Source organism: Balaenoptera ricei, chromosome 7 (genome assembly GCF_028023285.1).
Source record: "Balaenoptera ricei isolate mBalRic1 chromosome 7, mBalRic1.hap2, whole genome shotgun sequence".
NCBI lineage: Eukaryota > Metazoa > Chordata > Mammalia > Artiodactyla > Balaenopteridae > Balaenoptera > Balaenoptera ricei.
The window spans coordinates 77,471,453-77,495,239 of NC_082645.1; the positions used below are offsets into that span (position 1 = coordinate 77,471,453).

General features: G+C 40.1%; 1 protein-coding gene across 2 annotated transcripts in view; it reads left to right on the plus strand.

The window, feature by feature from the left end:
• Positions 1–19,528: 19,528 nt before the first annotated feature.
• Positions 19,529–23,787, plus strand: part of NAB1 (NGFI-A binding protein 1) — a 46,676-nt gene continuing 42,417 nt past the window's right edge. Inside the window, exon 1 of one of the 2 annotated variants that reach the window (XM_059928377.1) lies at positions 19,529–19,779. The gene's annotated coding sequence lies outside the window, so the exon portion shown is untranslated. The remainder of the gene's footprint in view (positions 19,780–23,787) is intronic. The other variant, XM_059928376.1, reaches the window with a different exon arrangement.

Genomic DNA, 23,787 nt, shown 5'->3' on the forward strand with positions numbered 1-23,787 from the left:
ACTGTAAGAAAGAAAGAGAAGGGAAGGATGGAAGGAGGGAAGGGAGGGAGGGGGGAAGAAAAATAAAGAGGGCCGTATAGAAACTCATCTGTGATGGTGAGGTCACCATCATCCCTGACAGCTTCAATGCTGTCAGGTATTTGGATTTATTAGCTTGTATTTAGTTGTGTTTTTCCTTTTTTTTTTTTTTTATGTTGAGGCTTCAGTCCAAGTCATCCAGCCAAATAGATTCTCAAACACGTGTTTCCAACATATCTGAGTCCATGGCCAAATGATCCAGATTCAGCTAGGAAATCACGACCCAATTCATTATGTTACAGATTAACAGGCGGGGGGGCGGGGCTCTAGAGAATAGGTTCCCTTTAGTGCCAGGTTAATAATAATAATCAATTTAAAAGTTAGAATGAATAACAAATGGAATGAAACACATACAGACATTCAAACATATCTTGAGGAATCTTTTATATTACTGTATTAAGACTACATAAATATAAAAAAAGAGCTGTACCTGTATAATGATTTTGGGTGGTTATGCAGCGCCCTTCTTTTGAATTGCTCAGACTGTTTTATAGCATTTACTTGAACAATTGTCACAACATCCTTGTGGGTGGCAAGCATTGTGCTAACAGTGCAGTACAACTGCAGGTCAGACAACCAAGGGACACATAGTTATCACAACAAGTCTAGAGCACAGGTAGGCGTGAAATACAGATGGTCCATCTAATAATGCTTCATCCACATCTGACCGAAGTGGCATCTTCTTGGACTGATAACCTCTCTAACCAATGATGGTTTTGAGTTCTTATTACTCTGGATTTTCCAAGCATATCTGCCATTTCCTAAACAGATGGTCAGTATCACACGACATGACTGTTTTTGATGGCAATAGAAATCACATGGCTAACACTTCCTGAAAAAACTGGATTAGATATTGAAAATTGGACTTTGGGGTTTTTTTTTTTTTAATTTGATTTCCTGTTTCATTTCCAGAAAAGCATAGGAATACTGAAAGTCTATAATAGAAATAGATTAATGTCTACATTTGTTACATGGCATACAATTTGGAGATTTGAGAAGGACCTATAGGACAAGAAATGCTTCGTTTCGAGAGCAAAAATAGAGAGGCCAAGAGCACAGCCAGTTTCACTTATACAATATTTTAGGCCTCAGTTTCCTGTGTAAAATAAAAGTTTGGACTAACTGATCTCTTAGGTCCCATGCAGCTATTTGATTTGGTGATTATGATATTTTCTCTGATCAACTCAAAGCTTAGGCAGGGATATGTGTGTAGGGACAGCATCCAACTTATTTACCACTATATTCCCTATGCTTAGCACAGCGCCTGGAACATAGCATGTGCTCAAAAAATATCTTTTGAATAAACACACACATCTACAGTATTTTTGGGGAGCAGCCCACCAGCTGCTCCCCTGATGTTACAGTTCATTTGTTATTGAACAAAATAAACACACATCTACAGTATTTTGTCTTATAAGATTTTCTTTGACTGTGAAGCACTACAGTTGAAGTTAAATTTATCATAACAACCCCTCCCAGGAATATATCTGTTGTATTGCTAATGTGCTTTTATTTTTCCAGATTTCTTTCATTCCTAATCACTCTGACTGACCATCCACAAAAGGATATTAAGCTTTGAAGATTTCCAAACTCTCAGGCGAGGGAATTTCTGCAACTGTTCATATGTTTCTCACTAAATTTTAAAAGGTTATTTATATCTGCAGTATTTTTGGCATTTTAACAAATAATAACATATTCATATTACATCAATACTTACTTCATTGTTTTTCCTTTACAAGTTCTTTTAAAAAAATTTCAACATCTTCCCTGGTTTTATTTCCTTCATCTCCATTAGTTACCAGTGCTGACTCTATTCTCTTTATTGCCAATATTCCTCCAGAAAACTTAGAGGAGATGACCTATTTGTCTTTGATTTTTTGTTTCCAAAGATGCTCCACCAAAGAAGAGAAACTCCTTATAGAATGCATACGCTTTAGGGGCATCTGGCTCTGTCTTTAACTTGACAAAAATAAAATAATAAAGTTATGTGTTTCCTTCACACATTTAAAAGCCAGAAATAGATTTAGACGTACATTTTTCAATCCGCGTGCCAACCTAACAAGCCGAGTGAAACAGACTGCGGCGCGGAGGGCCGCCTCCACGCGCCCCTGCCACGCTCTTCCTCTCCTCCCCTCCCCGCCCCGCCCAGAGCCCGGCCTCCCGTAGCCCAGCGGGAAGCCCACCAGCTGCTCCCCTGGCACACTCGCCTCTGGGGCTGTTCCTGGGCGTCATTAAAATCAGAGCATCACGGCATGACTTTGCACTAGCTCCTTTGACACCACTGAATTTCTGCAGATCGTTTACTCTTCACACGTGGCCATCGGGAATGGACTTGGGGAGGCACTGGGGCCAGCTGACTGTCAGCTGTGACATCCTGGGCATGGTTGGTCAGTCTCCTCTGAAAGCAGAGGTCCAAAGATGTGTTCTAGGCCCCCAGGGAGATGGGCCTGACGGTGGGAGGCCCACCTGTTCACTACTTTTTCACCCTTCAAGGAAGGAAACCTCCCAGGCTTCTGAGAATTTAGAGCCAACAGTGTAACGTGGTTTTAACTAGCAATATATACGATACACATTTTTCCTTAGAAAATATAAAATCAGTTCTGTAATGCCTGTAACTTCAGTCTCTGTTATCACACAAATTATTGAGTGAAGAGTATCCCCCCGGCCTGAGCTGGGCAGATCAGTCTTTCTCACTGGAGTGTGAAATTGAGACAAAAATGCTCCTTTCAGTCTGTCCTGGTTTCTCCAACAGAAGAGAGGAGAGATGGGGAGCTGTGGATCAGCAGTGCTTGGGGCTGTGCACCCTGAGGAAGTAAAAACACCTGCAGAAAAAGAGGAAAGAGATCTACAGAGAGAAAAGCAGAGAGGAGAAGAGAGCGGGCTTCCCTGCTTCCTGCAGGCTTCCTGGCTCTTGGTTCTAGTCCCTCAGGAGACAGGGCTGCCTCCACCCTTGGCCTGAAGTTCACTTCTCTTCTGTGCAACGTTAAAAAGTCTTTGCTAAAACATTGACTCCACAAGTTATCTGACAACAAAGCACAACCGTAGTCTTTTTATCAAGTTCAATTATCCAAACTCTCAAGAACTTTAGAACACAGAAGTAATGCTACAATATATCCAAATAGTAAAAGGTATGTTTTCGGTCCAGAATGATAGAGCATCACTTGCAGCTGCGCCTAACCCTGCCAACTATCCTTCCTCAAAAAACCAGTAATTCACCATATATATATATTGGGCAGCTGCTATAGGCTCTATTCCAGGTCAAATACTGAAGGTTTAAAAACCATTAAGACACAGCCCCTGTCTCCTAGGAGCTCTCTATCTAGTGGAAGTTAAATAAGAAGAGTGTACCATATTTCCCTAATGTATACTGGTGAAAGGGTTCATTCTCCTTAACACTGCTCTCAATGAAAATCTCTGTGTTAAGAAATTATAATACTACTTTGTAGATTTTATGTTTCATATTTCAAGAAGCCAAGCATGAGCATCAGCTACAAAAATCTCAAGAATTTTTAAGGTTTGACGAACTAAAATTCTTTCAAAGGTGTTGGATGAGTGTTGCAGAGTTCTAGATGAGGAAGAAACAGTGTCTTCCAAGATGCTTACATGTCCAGCCAGATGAAGCAGATTACACACGATTTAACTTCCCTCCTCTGGTTGCGTAGAACCACCAACTTTGATATGATCATGTTGAATTTTGAACCAGGCTATCTATGTTGACAGTACAGCAAAGTCCTTTTCGTCAAGGTAACAAACCTTATTTAGACACTGTCAGAGACCAGTTATAATATCAAGTCATTTTAAGAGATTAAAGTATAGAATCTTTATATTAATATTTTTGCCACTTTTATATTGATTATGGATCAAAGTTCATGTTGTATTTTTAAGTTAATTTTGTGTTTAGAATAGGACTCATAAAAATAACATCTATCTGATTATAAATTAACACGTATTTAATGCAGAATATTTGCATAACATAGACCAATGTTTTCTGGCCTAACTCACAAAGCCATTTTATTGCTATAGTCATATCTTTATTTTTATAATAAATTTCTTAGACCTTTACTTGCCCTATCAGCAGAAAGTCTAATATAGACTCTCCTCAAACTGTCTAAAGACCTCAGGGGTTTAGTCCAAAGGACAAGTGTGAGTTGTGTTTCCAATGCCAGGTCTAGAGGGAAAGATCTAGGCCCTTTCATTAGTACATAGTCCATTTTGTGAAAATGCCTTTGCTGGTTTTGGCCCCTGCCCAGCCATGGTAGGGCCCTGACCTGTGGATCTGCAGTTACAGCTCTCTTCAAGTCCTTCACATACTCAGCAATAGTTACCATTTTCCCCTAATGCACAGCATTGGGCCAGGGTGGCTGGGTCCCAAGGAGCTTCCAACTTAGCCATGTGCTATGCTTCCTCCAAGAATGCCTAGGCTCTTATGTTTATGACAGGACACCTAAGTCTGCCCATTCCTAAAGATAATTTTATTTCAGGGCCTCATTACTGTTCTCTGTTAATGGGCTTTAGCCAGGCAATCCTGATAAATCTCAAAAAGAGCAAAATAGAGTGTTTGTCCCTGCCTTTCCAGATGGTCAGAGCTCCATACGCAAATTGTCCAGCTATTTCAACAAAAATCAATTTTGTGGTCACTGTAATATATGGTAATATATGGTCACTGTAGAATATGTTGACTATACAGAATATTACAAAGAAAAAAATTGAAATTACCCATAATCTCAACCATAGGTAACCACTGCTAATGTTGTACAGAAGGATTCTTGTCCTGACTTAACTTCTTAACACCCTCTGTGCCACTCTCCCATACCCACCCTTGATACGGAGTGAGCATGCCCTACACTTTACTTCTCTGTCCATTGTATTTCCTTTTCCTGGAATGCTTTCCTCACTGTTTTCACCTGTTGACATGTACTTCTTTCAAGGCCCGGAATGCCACTTCTCAAAGGCATTTTGATCTCATCCTAGACTGACTAGCCACACCTAGACTGACTAGCCACAATCTGTGTATCTCTAAAGGCACTTATATTATGCTCTGGTATTGTTCTTACATGTCCAGCGAGATGAAGTAGTCTCAGTAGTAGTCTCAACGCTCTGATTAAATTGCAACCTTGAGAGTAACTCTTACTTGAGAGTAAGAATTTTCTTTCACTCAACTTTTCATCATCCATATCAACTGGTGCAATGCCTTCCTTGTAAATAGTAGGTACTCAGCAAATATTTGTTGAAAAATATATGTATGTACCAGAAATAGAAGGATGACATATCAATTTAGTTAGCCCAGTCAAATTCTTTAACTTTATTAAAATCAAAATGATATGTATTAAATGCCTATTTCATGTAAGACACCAGATATTTACTATTTCAAAATTTTCTTAAATTTATTTTGAAAAAGTTCAGATGTGAAAAATTTAAAGAATAATATAATAAATACTCATACATCTACCATCCATATTGAAAAATAAAACATTACTAATGTAATTAAAGCCCTGTGAACTCCATCTGAATACATTTTTTTCCCCTCTCCACCATCTTGAGCCAAATGCTGAACTTGGGGATTACTCTTTCCAAGCATTTATTTATACTTTAACCATGTTACACATATATTTATAATGTCTGTTTACTGAATTATTTATAAGTATTCAATTCTGAAAGACTTATCCTCTGAAAACTATAAGACACTGATGAAAGAAACCAAAGAAGACAAAAACAAATGGAAAGATATACCATGCTTATGAATTAGAAGAATTAATATTGTTAAAATGACCATACTACCCAAGGCAATCTACAGATTCAATGCAATCGCTTCCAAAATACTCATGACATTTTTCACAGAGCTAGAACAAATAATTCTAAAATTTGTATTGGAGCCATAAAAGACCCAGAATAGCCAAAGCAATCTTGGGAAAGAAGAACTAAACTGGAGGTATCAAGCATCCTAAAACTATACTACAAAGCTATGGTAATCAAAAGAGTATGGTACTGGCACAAAAACAGACACAGATCAATGGAACAGAATAGAGAGCCCAGAAATGAGCCCACACTTATATGGTCAATTAATCTATGACAAAGGAGACAAGAATATACAATGGGGAAGACAGCCTTTTTGATAAATGGTGCTGGGAAAACTGGACAGCTACATGCAAAAGGATGAAACTGTACTACTTTCTCACATCATATATAACAATAAATACAAAATGGATTAAAGACTTAAATATAAGACCTGAAACCATAAAACTCCCAGAAGAAAATATAGGCGGTATGCTCTTTGACATCAGTCTTAGCAATATTTTTTGGATCTCCTTAGGCAAGGGAAACAAAACCAAAAATAAACAAATAGGACCATATCAAATTAAAATGCTTTTGTACAGCAAAGGAAACCACCAACAAAACAAAAAGGCAGCCTACTGAATGGGACAAGATAATTGCAAACAATATATCCAGTAAGGGGATACTATCTAAAATAAATAGCTCATATAACTCAACATCAAAAAAACAAGCACCAGACTGGGCAAAGAATCTGAGTTGACATTTTTCCAAAGAAGACATACAGATGGCCAACAGTCACACGAAAAGATGCTCAACATCACTAATGATGAGGGAAATGCAAAAAACCACAATGAGATACTACCTCACACCTGTCAAAATGGCTATCATTAAAAAGGCAACAAATAACAAGTACTGATGAGGATGTGGAGAACAGGGAACCCTTGTGTGCTGCTGGTGGGCTTGTAAACTGGTGCAGCCACTGTGGAACACAGTAAGGAAGTGCCTCAAAGAATTAAACATAGAACCACCACACAATCCAGCAACTCCACTGGGTATTTACCCAAAGAAAACAAAAATACTAATTCTATAAGAAATATAGGGCTTCCCTGGTGGCGCAGTGGTTGAGAGTCTGCCTGCCAATGCAGGGGACACGGGTTCGAGCCCTGGTCTGGGAGGATCCCACATGCCGTGGAGCAACTTGGCCCGTGAGCCACAATTACTGAGCCTGCGCATCTGGAGCCTGTGCTCCGCAACAAGAGAGGCCGCGATAATGAGGGGCCCGCGCATCGTGATGAAGAGTGGCCCCCACTTGCCGCATCTAGAGAAAGCCCTCGCACAGAAACGAAGACCCAACACAGCCATAAATAATAAATAAATAAATAAAAATTAAAAAAAAAGAAATATACACACTAATGTTCATAGCAGCATTATTTAAAACAGCCAAGATATGGAAGCAACCTAAGTATCCATTGACAGTTGAATAAAGATGTGGTATATATATATAATGGAATACTACTTAGCCATAAAAAATGAAATCATTTGTGACAACATGGATGGATCTAGAGGGTATCATGCTAAGTGAAATGCGTCAAAGACAAATACCATATGATCTCACTTTTACGTGTAATCTAAAAAACAAAACAAACAAAACAAAATGAAAACAGATTCATAGATACAGAGAACAAACAGGTTGTTGCCAGAAGGGAGGGGGGTGGGAATGGGCAACATAGGTGAAGGGGATTAAGTAGTAACAGCTTCTGTTTATAAAATAAATAAGTAACAGAGATGTAATATACAGCATAAGGAATATGGTCAATAATACCGTAATAACTTCATATGAAGACAGATGGTTACTAGACTTATCAAGGTGATCATTTTGTAATGTATGCAAATGTCAAATCACTATGTAGTACACCTGAAACTACCATGATATTATATGTTAACTATATTTCAATTAACAAAGAATATTCAATTCTGCTTTAAAAAATAAGAGAAATGAATACATAGGGAGAAAAGTGAAACTAGAATTAAAGCAAATAGCTTATGAGACAGGCAAATTTTGTAAAATACATAAGATAAGTCAGTAACTTCTGAGACATGTTAGACATAGATAAAGTAAGTAGACCATTTGAATAATGAACTATAAGGAACATAATTCTAAATGGATGGAAAGACCAAGAAATACCTAATAGTCATGATACACTAAACATATATGAGGCCATGAATCATCAAATACTCATGACACACTGAAGATACAGGAGGCACACGAGGCATTCACTATTTACGAGGTCTTAGTTCAGCTGACCATTGGCTCCTCACGTCCTCTGCACAACTGATGCAAAATAAAATCCAAAACTGCTCATCAGGCTAATTACAATACAGCTATCAGCCAGATGCACTTGCTCCCAAACCTGCAGAGCAAGTGTGCATTTTGACACTAGGCACCTTCTATGTGTTGGGTCGCTTTGCTCAAATCTCAACTCTGGTCCTTGCTAGCATACCCTTATCGAGGAAGATAGGGACAGGGCTGAGGATTCAGGTAGTGTCATCTTAAACTACCCCAGCTCTTTCACCTTGCTTTTGGCTGTGTGTTTTCAATTGATTTAATAAACCATGAGATTTAAGCACCTCATTTTGGTCTGTAAGCCCTTCTGTTGTGTGATCTCTTGGATAGCTTGCCTGTAGTTATACTTAACAGGCTTCCATAGCAGCAAGGTAATTTCCCACACAACAATAGTATTTACAATTTTTAACCTGGATATAAATGTCATCATATTGTACACATTTATCTGCCACTTGCTCTTTTATCCAACATCATATTTGTGAGATTCTCCCATGGAAGATATGTAGATCTATTTCATTTATTTTCACAGCTATATCCACTGTATGAATATATCACAATTTACTCATAAATTCTCCTATTGATATAATATATCAACAGGTTGTTTCCAAGTTTTAAGTACTGCAACCAGTGATGCTGTGAATATTCTTGGGCATAGGTAAGAGAGTTTCTCTGAGAATATACCTGGGAGTGCAATTTCTGGGTCAAAGAGTATGCACACCTTTAACTTGACTAAATATTGCCAAATTGCTCTCCAAAGTGATTACATCAATTTATACGTATATGAGTCCTTATGCTCTTAATCCTAGCCAACACTTTGTGTTGTTAGACTTAAACATTTTTGCTGATCTAATGAATGGACTGACAGACTTTGGTTACAAAGTAATAATTTTGGCAATTAAAAATCCTTGTGGCATTTCCTCAGTATTCCAGTCATGAGGAAAAAAATCTGCGCACATTTTGTGTCATATTTTTGGACTTTCCCATTCTCTGTTTTAGGCCAAGTAAAGTTTCCCCTTTCTTTTTCCAACTCTGTGAACACCAAAGGAAAACAAAATTTGTCTTTTTTTTTCCCATAGGGATTACGGTTTGGAAGAATACCATGTTGGCTGCTTTATGTCACAAAAATATCCCTCTGATTATAAAGGGGCACAAGAAAAAGAATTTAGCTGCATCCATGTAAATCACTTATTCTTAAGTACATGACATAACAATGGTGGGTCAGTAGCTGAACAACTATTACTCATAGGCTAAGCATGCACTCATTTAAAAAATTCTAGAAAGTTGCTCCTTGCCCCAGAATATCTACCCCACGGGCTTGTTCCATGCCTTAAATTTGACTATTAGAAATTATTGTACTGGGGTCAAATTTTTTCATATTTAAGAAACCCCCAAAAGAAAACACATCTCAAAAAATACATTAGCACCTTGTTTGTCACATCTCTTTCAAAAGCAAAGAGGGAATGGGATATAGGACCTGCAAGTGCTATTGAGTATAAGACGGAAGCCATCCTCAACTTATTGCTCTCCCTAATCCAGCACATTCAGACAGGCAAATCTTTGCTCTTAATTTCTTGCTTAAACATTTTGGGTGACTCCCCAACAGCCCTAGGAGTGTTCTCAAAGTGTGGTCTAGGGGTCCCTTTTGGCTTTAGATCCTCCAAGGTAATTGTTTAAAAAATGCAGATTCCTGAGTTCCAGCCCAGGCCTACACTCAAGAATGTCTGAGTGTGAGGCCCTGGAATCTGTGTTTTGAACAAATTACTCAGTTTGATTAAAAAGAAAACTTTTTTACAATTGAGAAGGTAACATGCATTAAGAAAAGTACTGAAATCATAAATATACAGTTCAATAAATTCTTACAAAGTGAACAGCCATATAAGCACAGTCTAAAACAAGAAAGAGAGCCTTGCCAACACTTCAGAAGTCCTGATTGTTCCCTTTCCAATCACCTCCCTCTTCCCTAATTTTAACTACTATTCTGATGTCTAACACTACCAGTTTGATTCTTGCACTCACTGAAGATGAGGACTATACCAACAGGATAAAACCCACAACTGCTTAGAGTATCATATGAGGATGCTACATAATTTGTTCTTTGCAAGCTCATCTTCTGCCTCTGCCCTCCTCACATTTCATTCTGAAGTCATTTGGAACCAGTTAGGTTTCATTTTACAATTATTGCCCTAATTCACTGCTCTTGCTTCATGCTGTTTCACTGCCTCTGTACTTGCTGGGGAGTGCCCGTACTTCCTGAGTCTTTCTATTAAATTCATCCTTCAAGACCTGTCCAATTGTCACTTTCTTGTAAGCCTCATGACTTTCACCCCTGTGCCCCATCCAAGGCAGAATCATCACCCTTTCCATTGTGTGACTAAGAACATCTTACAATGTGGAGCAACTATTCTTTCACATGTCTATTCCCCTTTCTAGACCAGGAATTAGGGCAGAGGCTTATCTATTTATTTTTCAAATTCTCTTGAGTATAGTACAGTGTGTGTGTCCTTCAGTAGGTGTTTAGTTGTTGCTCAAACAATCTCCAGGTAGGCACATCTTTGGAAAAGTAGCACACTGCAACATTAACACCTCCAGGTATATCTGGATCAGATCATATTCTCCTTCTCAGGAAACAAACCAAACTCAGACATCAGGAGAACAGTGGGTGCCTGACAGTGGGGGTGAAAGCTAGTGAAGGAAGTAGGATGAAATCCAAAGTGATGTTGCCTGGATCTCTGTGCGGCCCTGCAGAGAAAGGAGCAACCACATTGTTCCTGGCAGCACTGGGGACCTGCCTCACCTGAGTCCCCCTTTCTTTCTCAGACAGGACACCTAGCTGTCAGACTGCTGTGCTGAGTGGGAAGCCTAGACTATTCTTACTTCTTTTTTTTTAAATTAATTAATTAATTAATTAATTTATTTATTTATTTATTTTCGGCTGTGTTGGGTCTTCGTTTCCGTGCGAGGGCTTTCTCTAGTTGCGGTAAGCAGGGGCCACTCTTCATCGCAGTGCGCGGGTCTCTCACTATCGCGGCCGCTCTTGATGCGGAGCACAGGCTCCAGTCGCGCAGGCTCAGTAGTTGTGGCTCACGGGCACAGTTGCTCCGCGGCATGTGGGATCTTCCCAGACCAGGGCTCGAACCCGTGTCCCCTGCATTAGCAGGCAGATTCTCAACCACTGCGCCACCAGGGAAGCCCCAATTCTTACTTCTTTACATCTTGTCCTGCCTCTAATGGCCGTTCCACTGTCCGTCTGTTTCTGGGTGTCCATTCTTGTTTGAAAAACGACACCTTATAAGTAACCTATTTCTTGACCTTAGCATACAAGGAAGGTGGAGCGTTCAGTTCTTCAAAACTCCTACTCCTCCATAGTATGTGTGAGTAGGAGTGGAGGGCGACAACCAGGCACACAGAGGGGCCTTGTGCAACTACCCTGGTGCTCAGAGGATCTGGATCGTAAGCATCTGGGCAGCCTGCCACGGGAACCTTCTCAGCAATGTAAACAGTCCTTACGCAAATGAACCTCGACTGTTAGGCAAGCTGAGAGGCTGGAAGAACAGGAATGAGAAGAATGACTCAAAATTTATATAATCCAGAAAAGATACTGTAAGACAAATTTAAAATCTATCGGAAAGTAGTCTGAAAGAGAGCCACTGCTGGCAGTTTGATTCCTGGGACGGCGATAGGAGTGGCTTTGAGTCTGGAGCTGACCAAGGCCAGCATGGAGCCAACACTCTTGGGAGATGGTTGTGTTTGTGAAATGAAGGAAGAGCAGAGCCCTGCAAAGGGCAGTCTTGGAGATGGAGAGTGGGCTCCTCTGTCCTCCCCTAAAGAACCACGCAGGCTGCAGAAGGGTCTCAGCAGTACTGGACCAGCACTGCATCTGGTGGGCCCAGTCTACTGCGGCAAAACAGGGGCAGTGAGAAACAGTGACACCAGGGGCTGCCCAGAAGCCAATTCTGTCGCTGTTTGCCTGTGGAAGCCCAATGAAAGAATTACAAAAGCCCAGGGACTGCATACGTCCCTGGAGTAGGGGCACCTTCAAGAAGATACAAGTTTATACCTGCCTGAATGATTACTCAGAAAAATAAAAGGAGGATGACTATATTTGTAACATTATATATATATATATACACACAGATATATATAATGATATATACACACAGATATATATAATGATATATACACACATATAATGATATATATATACACATATATATATATACACACACACACATATATTCACATTTCACACATGGTAGGCTCACAATACACAGAGTTATACAGGACTAATAACGTACGAAGGGCTCCATACATACATATTTGTTGGATAAGTTCCTGATTTTTGTTGCTGTCTTCAAATAGATAAACATACAATTTTGTTTTCATTTTTATTTCATTGTAAACTGCTTTTGAAGCAGGATATTTCTTTAAAATAACATTTAAAATTCCCCCCTGATTTTTAAAGTAATGCATGTTTGTTGTTAAAGTTTTGAAAACTAAAAGAAGCATAAAAAATTATCTATAATACCATCATCTAGAGATAACAACTGCTAACATTTGGTAAATTTCCTTTCATATTTAGGTAGAGTGATTATAGTTTGTTCTGCTCTGTCCTATTTTGACCACTACTATTGTATCATGAGCATTTCCCAATGTTATTAAATGTATTCCATTACGTCGATGTGCTATAACTTAACCAATTCATCATCTCGGATGTTTTGCTTTTTCAATTTTGTAAATAATGTTGTAATAAATATCTTCCTCTTAATGTTTATAAACTTAGAATAATACCCTAGAAGTGAATCTGTTGGATCAAATTGTATGAACACTTTTGAAACTCCTGGCTCAATTTCCCAAATTACCCTTCTAAAGATTATTTACCCTTTGACCAGTAATTTGCATAAGAGCCCCGACACCAGATTTGGAAAATTTTATTTGAGGAATCTATTTGTAGTTGGAAAAAACTCTCACTGTGTCACTATTAGAGACTGTTGTTACAGTAGAAAGTGAAAAAAAATGCAGCAATACTTTCTATTATTAAGAAATCAAGGTCCTTAAAATTTTTGACTACCATATATTATTGCCAATCCTGGGCAGGCTGATGAGTCACGATGTGTAAATCTGGGTAAGCACAACAATATAATCCAAACTGTAACTTGGCAATTATATGTGAACAGAACCATGTTTGATTTACTTTTATCTCAATAGTTCTAAGTCTCTTATTGTACAATACATGCATTGTCCTTTCCTAGTGTCTGCTCCTAGAAGGCAGTGTTGAGTAATTTGTTGTGACAATTAGCCCAATCATTAATATTAACACACTCAATTTCTTCATATGTGAACAATAGTGTGGTGAAAGCACTTGGTGCAGAGGGTGTTTTTTGAACCCATTCTGCTTTTCTTTCCTTTTCCTGATACACACTTGTACCTGATACATTCACCACCTCTTCCAATCCAACTTAAAGATAATATACAGGCTCTCTTCAAGTGAAGAGAGCAGGATGCCTGCTGTTTCTCTGTCCCTTCTTCCTGCACATCTATCCCCAATACTCCATCCCATCATTGCCATCTGTCCCAGGTCAAGAGCACACTTTTGTGGCGAGCTTAGAGGAATTTATGTTGGGATGATCTCTTCTCTGTCTCTTCTTTTTTCTCCTTCAGGAGAGCCATGGACTCGGGTACTTTTTCTTTGGTTTTTCACTTCTTCCAGAAGAGTTATGTCCACTTTAGTCAGCATCTCACAAATGCAGTTATCTTCTTTTTGTCTCTTCATCTCTTCCCACTTTCTTCCAACTCTTGCCCATTTACTTCAAGAAAGGTTCTCTTCCTTCACATGCTCTTTTCTTATTCCTTTGCTCCACATCTTGGTTAACAAGTCATACACCTTTGTTAAGGAAACAAACAAAATCTTCCATCCACTCTCATGCGGAATGCTTAAAAGGGGGACTTGAGCTGGTGGGTCCTCTCCCGGCAGAGTGTAGATATGAAGAAAAAGACAAGCACAGAGACAAGGTGGGAGAGTGAGCACAGACTTGCTGTCAATCCAGCAAATTGGGTGGAGAAGAGCAAAAGCTAAACATGGGATTGTGAGGAACAAAAATGAAAGCCAAGAATGAAGTGTGCAAATGGAAGACGGTTTAGATAGATTCCAGAGGCTGAGCAGAGTATTTTTTTTTAACCTACTCTCCACTGTGCCTTGTGTAGTTAGCTAAGAATTATTAATGGCCAGTGCCTTAGTCCATTCAGGCTGCTATAACAAAAAGTACCATATGGGACTTCCCTGGTGGCACAGTGGTTAGGAATCCACCTGCCAATGTAGGGGACACAGGTTCGATCCCTGGTCCGGGAAGATCCCACATGCTGCGGAGCAACTAAGCCCGTGCGCCACAACTACTGAGCCTGTGCTCTAGAGCCCATGAGCCACAACTACTGAGCCCGCATGCCACAACTACTGAAGCCTGTGTGCCTAGAGCCCGTGCGGTGGCAACAAGAAAAGCCACCGCAATGAGAAGCCCGCGCACCGCAACTAGAGAAAGCCTGCGCGCAGCAGTGAAGACCCAGTGCAGCCAAAAATAACTAAATAAATAAATTTATTTTAAAAAGAAGTACCATACATCTGATGGCTTAAGCAACAAACATTTATTTCTCACAGTCTGGAATCTGGAAGTCTGGGATCAAGGCACTGGAAGATGATTCTGTATCTGGTGAGGGGCCACTTCCTGGTTTATAGATGGCTGTCTTCTTGCTATGTCCTCACATATCAGAATGGTCAAAAGAGCTCTCTGGGGTCTCGCTTATAAGAACACTAATCCCATTCATGAGGGCTTCGACCTCATGACCTAATTGTCTCCCAACAGCTCACTCCTAATAGCATCATATTGGAGGTTTGCATTTCAATATATGAATTTGGTGGGGACACAAACATTCAGTCTATAACAGTCAGGAATGAGTGGACAGTGGTTAGTGTTGTTGAGGCCTGAAATAGTGTCATGGAACAGTTAACTATACAGGTCCTGCACAGTGAATGCCAGAAAAATGGGAAAAGGTGGGAAGAAAATAGAAAGAGTAGCTGAGTTGTAACCACTGCTGCCAGAGAGGATAGAGGAGGAAGAAAAACAAGGCATTATCCCTAAAAACTGTCCAGAAATTCTCTTTAGAGAGTCTTTTCAAAAGTTTCCATTTACAGTCTCTTCTGTCTTGAAGACAAACTTTTATTTTTTTAATAAATTATTTTTTTAACCATGTGACATTATTTATTTTTCTCTCAAATTCCAAGAATCTTTATTTGCAAAATGAGAGGATTATTGTCCCTGAATGCCAGTTTTTTTAGAAATTTTTATTTTATATTGGAGCAGTTAATGAAACCAGAATTACTCTTCATTCAATTAAACGTTTGGCTGTATTTACTGCCTAATACTATATTAGTATTTTTCTGCTCTTTATATCAGGAAGGTATAGTATAAATGTCCTTATCTGTAGAAGTCAATTGGATTAGATGATTCCTAAGATCCTACCTAGCTCCCCACTAAGTCTGTAATTATGTATTTTCACTTGCATTTTATAAGGATTTATAGTCCATCTTGGGAATATAACAATTTCCTTTTTTTTCCCAGCAGGGATTGCAATACAAGTTCCAAATAACCAACTTATTGGAAGCTAGACTAGTTGTATGCTGAATTTCTGAAAATTATTTGAAAATACTTTGAATATACAAAGGAGGTTGAACTAGGTGAACTTCACAATCCTTTACCTCTTAAAATTCTATAGTGTCAAGAGAGTGGCATGGACTTATATATACTACCAAATGTAAAATAGATAGCTAGTGGGAAGCAGCCGCATAGCACAGGGAGATCAGCTTGGTGCTTTGTGTCCACCTAGAGGGGTGGGATAGGAAGGGTGGGAGGGAGACGCAAGAGGGAGGGGATATGGGGATGTATGTATACGTATAGCTGATTCACTTTGTTACACAGCAGAAACTAACACACCATTGTACAGCAATTATACTCCAATAAAGATGTTAAAAAAAAATTCTATAGTGTCTTGTAATAAAATGCAATGTATGAAGATTTGTTTATTTTTTTAGAAGAGCAAATGTTTTTAAAGTCACGGCTCTTGGAATGATCAGTTATATATACTCCTATTAGCATACCTTTAAGAAACTTGTTTATAATCTCCCTATATTTTAAAATAGTCAAATCTCTATGCACTAAAAAATCTATTTAATCTACATACACAACCAAAACTTTAAATTTCATATTGCAAAATAAGGGAAATTTAAATTATATTTCTGATATTATGAATATTACACAGGACTCAGTTAACTCTAGGACCACCACCACATAGAGTGGAAAATTCGTTAAGTATGGAATCATTTTAAGGCAACAGAAGAACAACAGGATAGAATTATACTATATCTTAGATCTTGTAGGTCACAAGCCATAGTGTTATTCCTTCTCTCCTCTAAGAACATTTAAAATCATTTGTTCTTTTGTTTTGAATCACTGAAGCATTTTAAAGAAATCCTTCTAAAAGTAATAAACTAATGCTCTTTCAGGGAAACTTTCACTCTAATGTCAGAACCACTATCAACTTTCTACATTTTTTTTTAATTAAAAACTTTAGTTTTAGTTTTACAATGTGGAAATTTTTTTTTTGTCCAAAAACCCCTTATTTTTGCAAATGCACTAATCACCGAAGTATTTTTAATAATTTTTTTTAAGATCCTATTAAACATACATTTACTGAATTCAAGGGAAGTGTAAAACATACTTACAGGATAGAATGGAATATAGAATAATCAGAAACCATAGTTGTTACCTTACAGGATGGAATGCTGTTCCTTAACAAACCACCAGGGCCTGGGAATGGCAGAAGACTGTGTGTGTGTTGCAGAGGAGGTGGTGTTCCGGGGAGCACTGGCGATGAAAGTAAGTGGTAAGGAGGTAAATAAGAATCAATGTTTCTTTATCTGAGCTGTCTCAGATACGGGTGAATGCCTCCATTCTCTTTTTGAGCAGCCATATTAACTACACTGTTGTCATACAGACATACAGAATTAGATGCTAAAAGCTTAAAATTTTATCTTTCCTTCATTTGCCTTCCTCCCATTTTCCCCAGCACCATGGGTGTTTAAGGCAATGCAAAGTGGGCCAAAAATGCCATTCTTAATGTTGGAAAAATATACTACCTAAATGTGCTCAGAAAACAAACAAGGAGAGATTTCAGTGCTTAACTGTAGAAATAACCAGTTACAAGTCAGAAAAAAAACCATCTGCCCTGACACATTTCCTTTTCAGCATTATGTTCAGTGCTGGTCCGACAGATACAAGTTTGGGAAGAGGATTTAATGTCATTTCTTCCAACTCTGGAAACAATTTTACTGGGAGGCTCAACAGTCCAGGTAAGACTACTCATTTCATGACTTATGAATCACTGATTGTACATCTTTATGGAAGAAAATTATCTTTCTCTAGTAGTTCAGAACAATGTTTGCAGAACATCAAGATTCCAGAGAGGAACTGGAAGAAAATAATTTTGCAGATTTCATTTGAAAATCTGTTAACCTATATCTTTCCAAAAAGCTGTCTTTATTTTATTACAACTGAAGTTAACTTTCTCTTCAGCAGAACAGGGTCCACAGCTGCAAAACCGAGACAATTAGGCTAAGATACACTTCCAGTAGTGATTCTTCCGTTGAAGAAAAATTCAAGGAAGTAAGCATGCTTATTCATATGAAAATCAACACAACTATTCCAGACAGAACCTTTCACTAATACTGGAGAAAGAGGTTTAATTATATATATTCCACTGTGGCATTACTCATTCCTATAACATGTTTTTGCAAAAAGTAAAAGATTCAGTACTTTAATAAGGTTTTTTTCTTTCAATGTTATCATCCCCATCCATTGCTGCAACATAAAGATGTGGTATGAAGAATTTCCCATCTCAAAGAGTGCCTTGTATCCCCATCAGCAAAGTAGGCACACTCTGGGAGGCCAGCCAGGATGTGGGACTGGCCTCCTATAAAGCTGAGTTTGTATATGTACGTTTAAACGGAATTTTACCTGTATTTGCAGTAGTTTTAGATTTACTAGATCCTCTCTACCCTTCAAGAACACAGTGCTAAAATTCGAGGAATTCTTCCCTTTTCCCGTTTTTGCAAAGAAAGGAAAAACAGACCCTAAAACAAATTTCCAAATTTTTTGGCAATAGTTTAAGTACATTTTGGAGGTGTTTTAATGCTTTCTTTGGTTAGAAAAAGTTAATGAAAACCAAACTCAAAAATTCTATAGCGTGCCTTGGGAACTCTATTCGAACACACGCCAGGACTGTTCTAGCGCTGTCGGATTTTTACACCGTGGAAATAGAAAATATTAACCAGTAAAATAACAAGCAGGTTTACAGGAGGGTTGAGAAGGTTGGAATTAAGTTACCCAGCAAACAAGACAGTTGTCAACGCCGCACTTCGGGTTTGTGGGTTCCCACTCCTCCCCTCCTCCCTACGCAGGGCGGTGGTGGGGATGGGACAAGATGGGCGGGGCTGAGATGCTCTGGAACTGCCAGTTTTCCTCCCAGCGCCGCGCACCTGCCACCCCCACTCCCTGCGGTCGCAGCCCACTTCCCGCAGGATCCCTGGGCCGGCCGGGAGGGGCGCACCTGGCCCACCAGCCTCGAGCCGGCGCGGGCAGGAGCAGAGGCGAGACGGGCGCCCAGATTAGTGGGCTGAGCGTGCTATTTTTTTTTTAAAGTCAGTCTCCCGGGGGATGTTGGATTTGGCGGGGCGTGCTCTTTGAAACACTATATTGGGAACCTCACACATTTAAAAAAAATTTTTTTTTTTAAATTGCAAACCTTCCCAGTTCCTTCGGCAGCTGGAGAGCAGGCCCGAGGCGGCGTCCCCTCCCTCCCGCCACCCCCGTTTTCCTCCTTCCCGCCCCCTCACCCCGCCGGGAGCAGGATTCGCAGGAGCCGCCCCCTCCTGGGCGCCCACTTGGTTCCTCCCAGCTGCCGAGTGAATGGGCCGCCCTCCGGATTCCGCGGAGGGGGCGGCGGGAAGAGGCCTAGGCCGAGCCCGGGCCCCGGCGGCCGCCGCCCCCACCCCCGCCCGGCCGCTGCCCACGCCGGGATCTGCGTCACTCGGCCGCGCGTGGGCGGGAGCTAGAGCGGCGAATGTAGCAAGAGCGGAATCTCCCAATGTGACAGCGGGCGGGTGGGGGTAGAGGCGGCGGAGGCGGGCGGGGGAGGGGGAGGGGCAGCGCGCGCGGGGAGGGAAAGGGAGGCGGGCAGCAGGGGGGAGGACGCGGCGGGGGAGGTGCCGCCGCCGTCCGCGCCGGGAGGAGCCGCTGCCACCGCCACCGCGGCCGAGCGAGCGCCGTCGGGGCTGGCGGGCGGGAAGGAGCGGCGGGCCCGAGCTGGGGGGGGGGGGAGCAGGGAGAGAGTGCCCACCACCTTTCCTTCCCCCCTCGATGGGAGCGGGGGCGTCCCGGCCGCAGCAGCCGACTGAGGAGAGAGAACCGGGGGCCGTCACTTCGGAGTTGCTGAGGCGTCCTGGGGGAGAGCGCGCCAAGACCGCTGCAGCCGCTGGCCGAGTACGTACCATCTCGCTGTCCGCCAACTGCGGGATGCGTTCAAGCTCGTGCGACCGCGGGCGAACTTGGAGCGGCGGAGTCTCCGGGCCGCGCCGGCACTTGGGTGGGGGGCGGGCGTCCAGGGCAGCTGGCCCCGCGCGGCCGCCGCCGGAAGGAGAGGGCGGCATCGGGCTCGTGTGGGCGATTCCCGGAGAAATTCGGTGCGCAGGGGCAGCGAGAAGAGGGCGAGCAAGGCAGCGGGGCCGACCTGTGCATTCTCCTCCCAGAAAGCCGGGGGCGCAGCGTCCATTCTCCTGACCCGGCTGGGGCCGTCGCGCGGGGCGCGGAGCGCGGAGCGGTGGTGGGTTGCGTGGTGTGTTGTGCGCGGTGGGTGCGCGCGCCGGCCCCAGAGTTTTGCAGCCACCTTCCGCAGGGGCAGAATCTTTTTGTTGGTTTGTTTACTTTGTAAGAGTGTTGCACTTAGAGCCTTAATTTTCGTCCTGGGTATCCTCTCCTTTGGAATGTAGTTTTCTTTTTGAAAGCGGAAGGAGAGTTTTGTTTGGAAGTGGCTTACAGAAACTTGGCACTGAGGTGCGATGGAAGCGAGAGACTCGTGCTCGTTAAGGCCGAGTGTGGAATTTGCAAACACATGTGGGACATACAAGCTTTGGATGCGGTAGTCTGTGACCTTATTCATGGAGAAACGTTGCAAGTGCAATCAAATGCTTATGGGCTGCATTGTCAGGGTTCACAAGGCTCAAGATATGAAACGACACTTCGAGTGAGCCTAATTGTTGTAAGATCTTGGGGGAAAGGATAATTGAATTGGAATATATTTGCATTTATAGGTTCCGCAGACCAAGTTTTGCAGCAGGTGATCAGGAGGAATCCTTGACTTGCGTATACTTAATTCCTCACTACGTGAGATCCGGGAGGCATGGAGAATTTGGGGGTAGATGTCAATTTAAAATTTCCTTCCGAAAGAGTTGATTTGGAGTAACCTGTCACTACCAATTGGTTTGCCAGTGACGTGTCTGCAAACTTAAGGAGTGCAAAGATCAGAGCTGAGAGGGAGATACTCAGATCTTGTTTAAAAATATTTTGGCAGTTTTAATAGATAATATTAGATTGCATAGGAACTGAATTTTAAAAAGATTAGTCACGTAGGAAATGCTAGGCTGTTTTGTTAGAGAAGTGCGCACGCAATGAAATACCTTCTTAGATTTTCACTTTTTTGAAAAATTTCCCCTCTAAAACATACCGGATTATGACACGTCCTGATTTATGTGTGGGTTTTAAGAAGGCATATTGGGAGAAAGGATGCAGAGGATTTACTTTCTCTATTTTGGGTGGGGACTGATATTTTCCAGAAGACCTAAAGAGCTGCTTCTAGTCTAATCTAAGTGCCAGTAAAAGTGGCTTAGATTCAGGGGATATCCTTTTTTTCCTCCATTTTCCAGCATTTGAAACATTTAATATTTTCATTAAGTTGTAAAAAATATGTTGTCTTTATAGGTATTACCTTGCATGTAAGTGTTCTCTTGAGAGTTTATAGATGTCTGGCAAGGTCAGACTTCTTTATTCCTGTTTGAGTATTAGTTATTGAAAGTCTTGAAAGAAAATGTTAAGGAACCGTTGGAAGCTTTCTTGTTTTAATTTTACTATTTTTAACATCTTGCACAAAAGTTAATATGCCATCCTGGTGTTGGAAAAATTTCGTTTTCCTTGGCTCTGGTGATTTCCTATTATATGTGAATAAATCAATAATAATAATAAAAACATTGAGGTAGTGTAGATTTTTATTTCATTCTTCCTGCTAATTGTGGATGTAATGAACATGACAGAAATCCTTAGGAATACTATAGCTGATACAAGGAAATTTAGTGAACTTATATAGCTAATAAATAATTTGATATATCTGGTGAATACATCTTGTTTCAGAATTATTAATAAAATTGAATAATCTCCGCTAAATTAATTTAAAAATTTTCTTTTTTGATGACTAGTAAATAATATCCATGGCCCTGTAGAAAAGTTAATATATTTTCATTCTCCTTGTTGCTATTTGGAGAATCAGTTAAAGTATTAGATATTTTCTTTTAATCACATATTAAGAGCATATTGGTTTATTATTAAAGATTTTGGGTGTTTGTACCGTGGCTGCTTTGAAAGAAGAAATTATAATGTATGACACAGTGGGGGAGACCTTTGAAGAATTTATTGCATGAACTTTAAAAATTTAAAGTAAAAGATGGTTGCATGGAAACAGAAGTATGTCAGGTTTTTGTGTCTGTTGATCTAGACTCTGTCCTAAGACTTGGGGTTCATCTATTCCATTATGTTAAGTCAAGTTGTTTTTGTTGGTGCTGTTCATGTGCATTATTGGAAATAAAAGCTTTGTACAATTTACCTTTAAGTGTGAAGCTGTATTCTGGATACCACAGAAGCATGATATATTTTATGTTACTTTCATGGAAATGACCATTTTTTAATATGTTTTGAACAGGTTAAGATCTTGCTCGTATAATCATCTTGTGTATGCATATTTCATGTGGAGTTTATTAAAAATAATAAGGAATAAATAATGCCCACTTAAGCATAATACAAGGTTCCTAGCCCCTTTGCTTTGGATTTAGTTTTATTTTAACTGCTTTGTTCATTCTTTTTAGTAGAATGAAGAACAGTACAGTTATTATATTAAATGCAAATTTCCTTTTTGATCTGACATTTTCAAAAACTAGTGCAGTAGTAGAATATACTCCCTTAAACTTAACAATGGAACAAGTGGGAAATTAGAGAAGTTGACTTTGGGGGGAAAAGTAGCAATCCTCGTCTTGTCAGAATTCTCACAGCTAAAACATACCATTAAGCTTTCAAATAGTTTTGTCATTTCTCAATACATTGTATTTAGAGAGTTGCACCTTAACTTGTACAGTATGTTAATTTAATAATTTTTAAAGATAAATTTCTGGGAAAAAAATGATAAAATTTATATGTCCTGTGTGCATACTACATGCTCAAATGGCACTTAATGTTTGTTGAATAACTTGACTGTTAGTTGATTGAAGAATTTCCAGCCATATTATATGAAATACTAGTGTTTACCTGTTGGTATCACAGTTAAGTTAATGCATAGTTATTGTTTAATTGCAAAATAAATCTGATTTTTTTCTAATTTTGATAAATTTAGGGTTATGCATTGAAACTTTAATTAAAATTTTGAGGTTTATAAGAAATTTTTTCCAGCTTCATTCAGAATTCAGAAAAAATCAGTAGGAGAGAACATTTTAAGTTTCCTAAATTACTGTTAATTCATTAGAAGCTGTATGTTTAATTCATAGCTATTACAGTAATAAGATCCAAAAATATCTTGACTTAAGATATATCCCCACATGCTTATTAATAAATATGCCTAGTTAAATTGTTTGGTACTTGAAACACATACACAGGAGTGAGGACCTGGGTCGACCTGATATCTTAAATAACTCATGATGTAACTAAACTACATTTAATTATTTTAGTTGAGTTCTGGGACTGGGACAAAAATGAGAAGAATTCACTTCCTAGGCTTAAGGCTTATCCTTCCCTAAGCCAAATTCTGGCTTGTCATAAACCTCTCCAGTCTCAACCTGTAGTGTACCCATTGTACCCTTTCCCCAGGCTCCTATACCTTCAGGCTACATTCTCCCAACCTTGGCAATACTTCCGAGGCTTTAAACGCGGTCACTCGCCTCAGATTTCCTATCTCCTTCCTTGCCATTTCCCATCTCTAGCTTTCATTCCCTTAGCGTGTACTGGATCTCATCTAGGTGTTAGAGGAAAACAATCTGGTGGAACTAATTCACCTTAATCTGTAAGTGACTCATGAGCTAACACTTCCCAATTTTTTTCACATTTTTTTAGAAGTCTGTAAGAGGTTGCTGTTAACTTAGATAATTTTAAAGTAAAAATTTCAGGCTGTGTTGGGAGGCAGGAATTTATAGTCCTCTGCATAAATAAGTCAGATTTTACTAGGATTTTGCCCTTGGT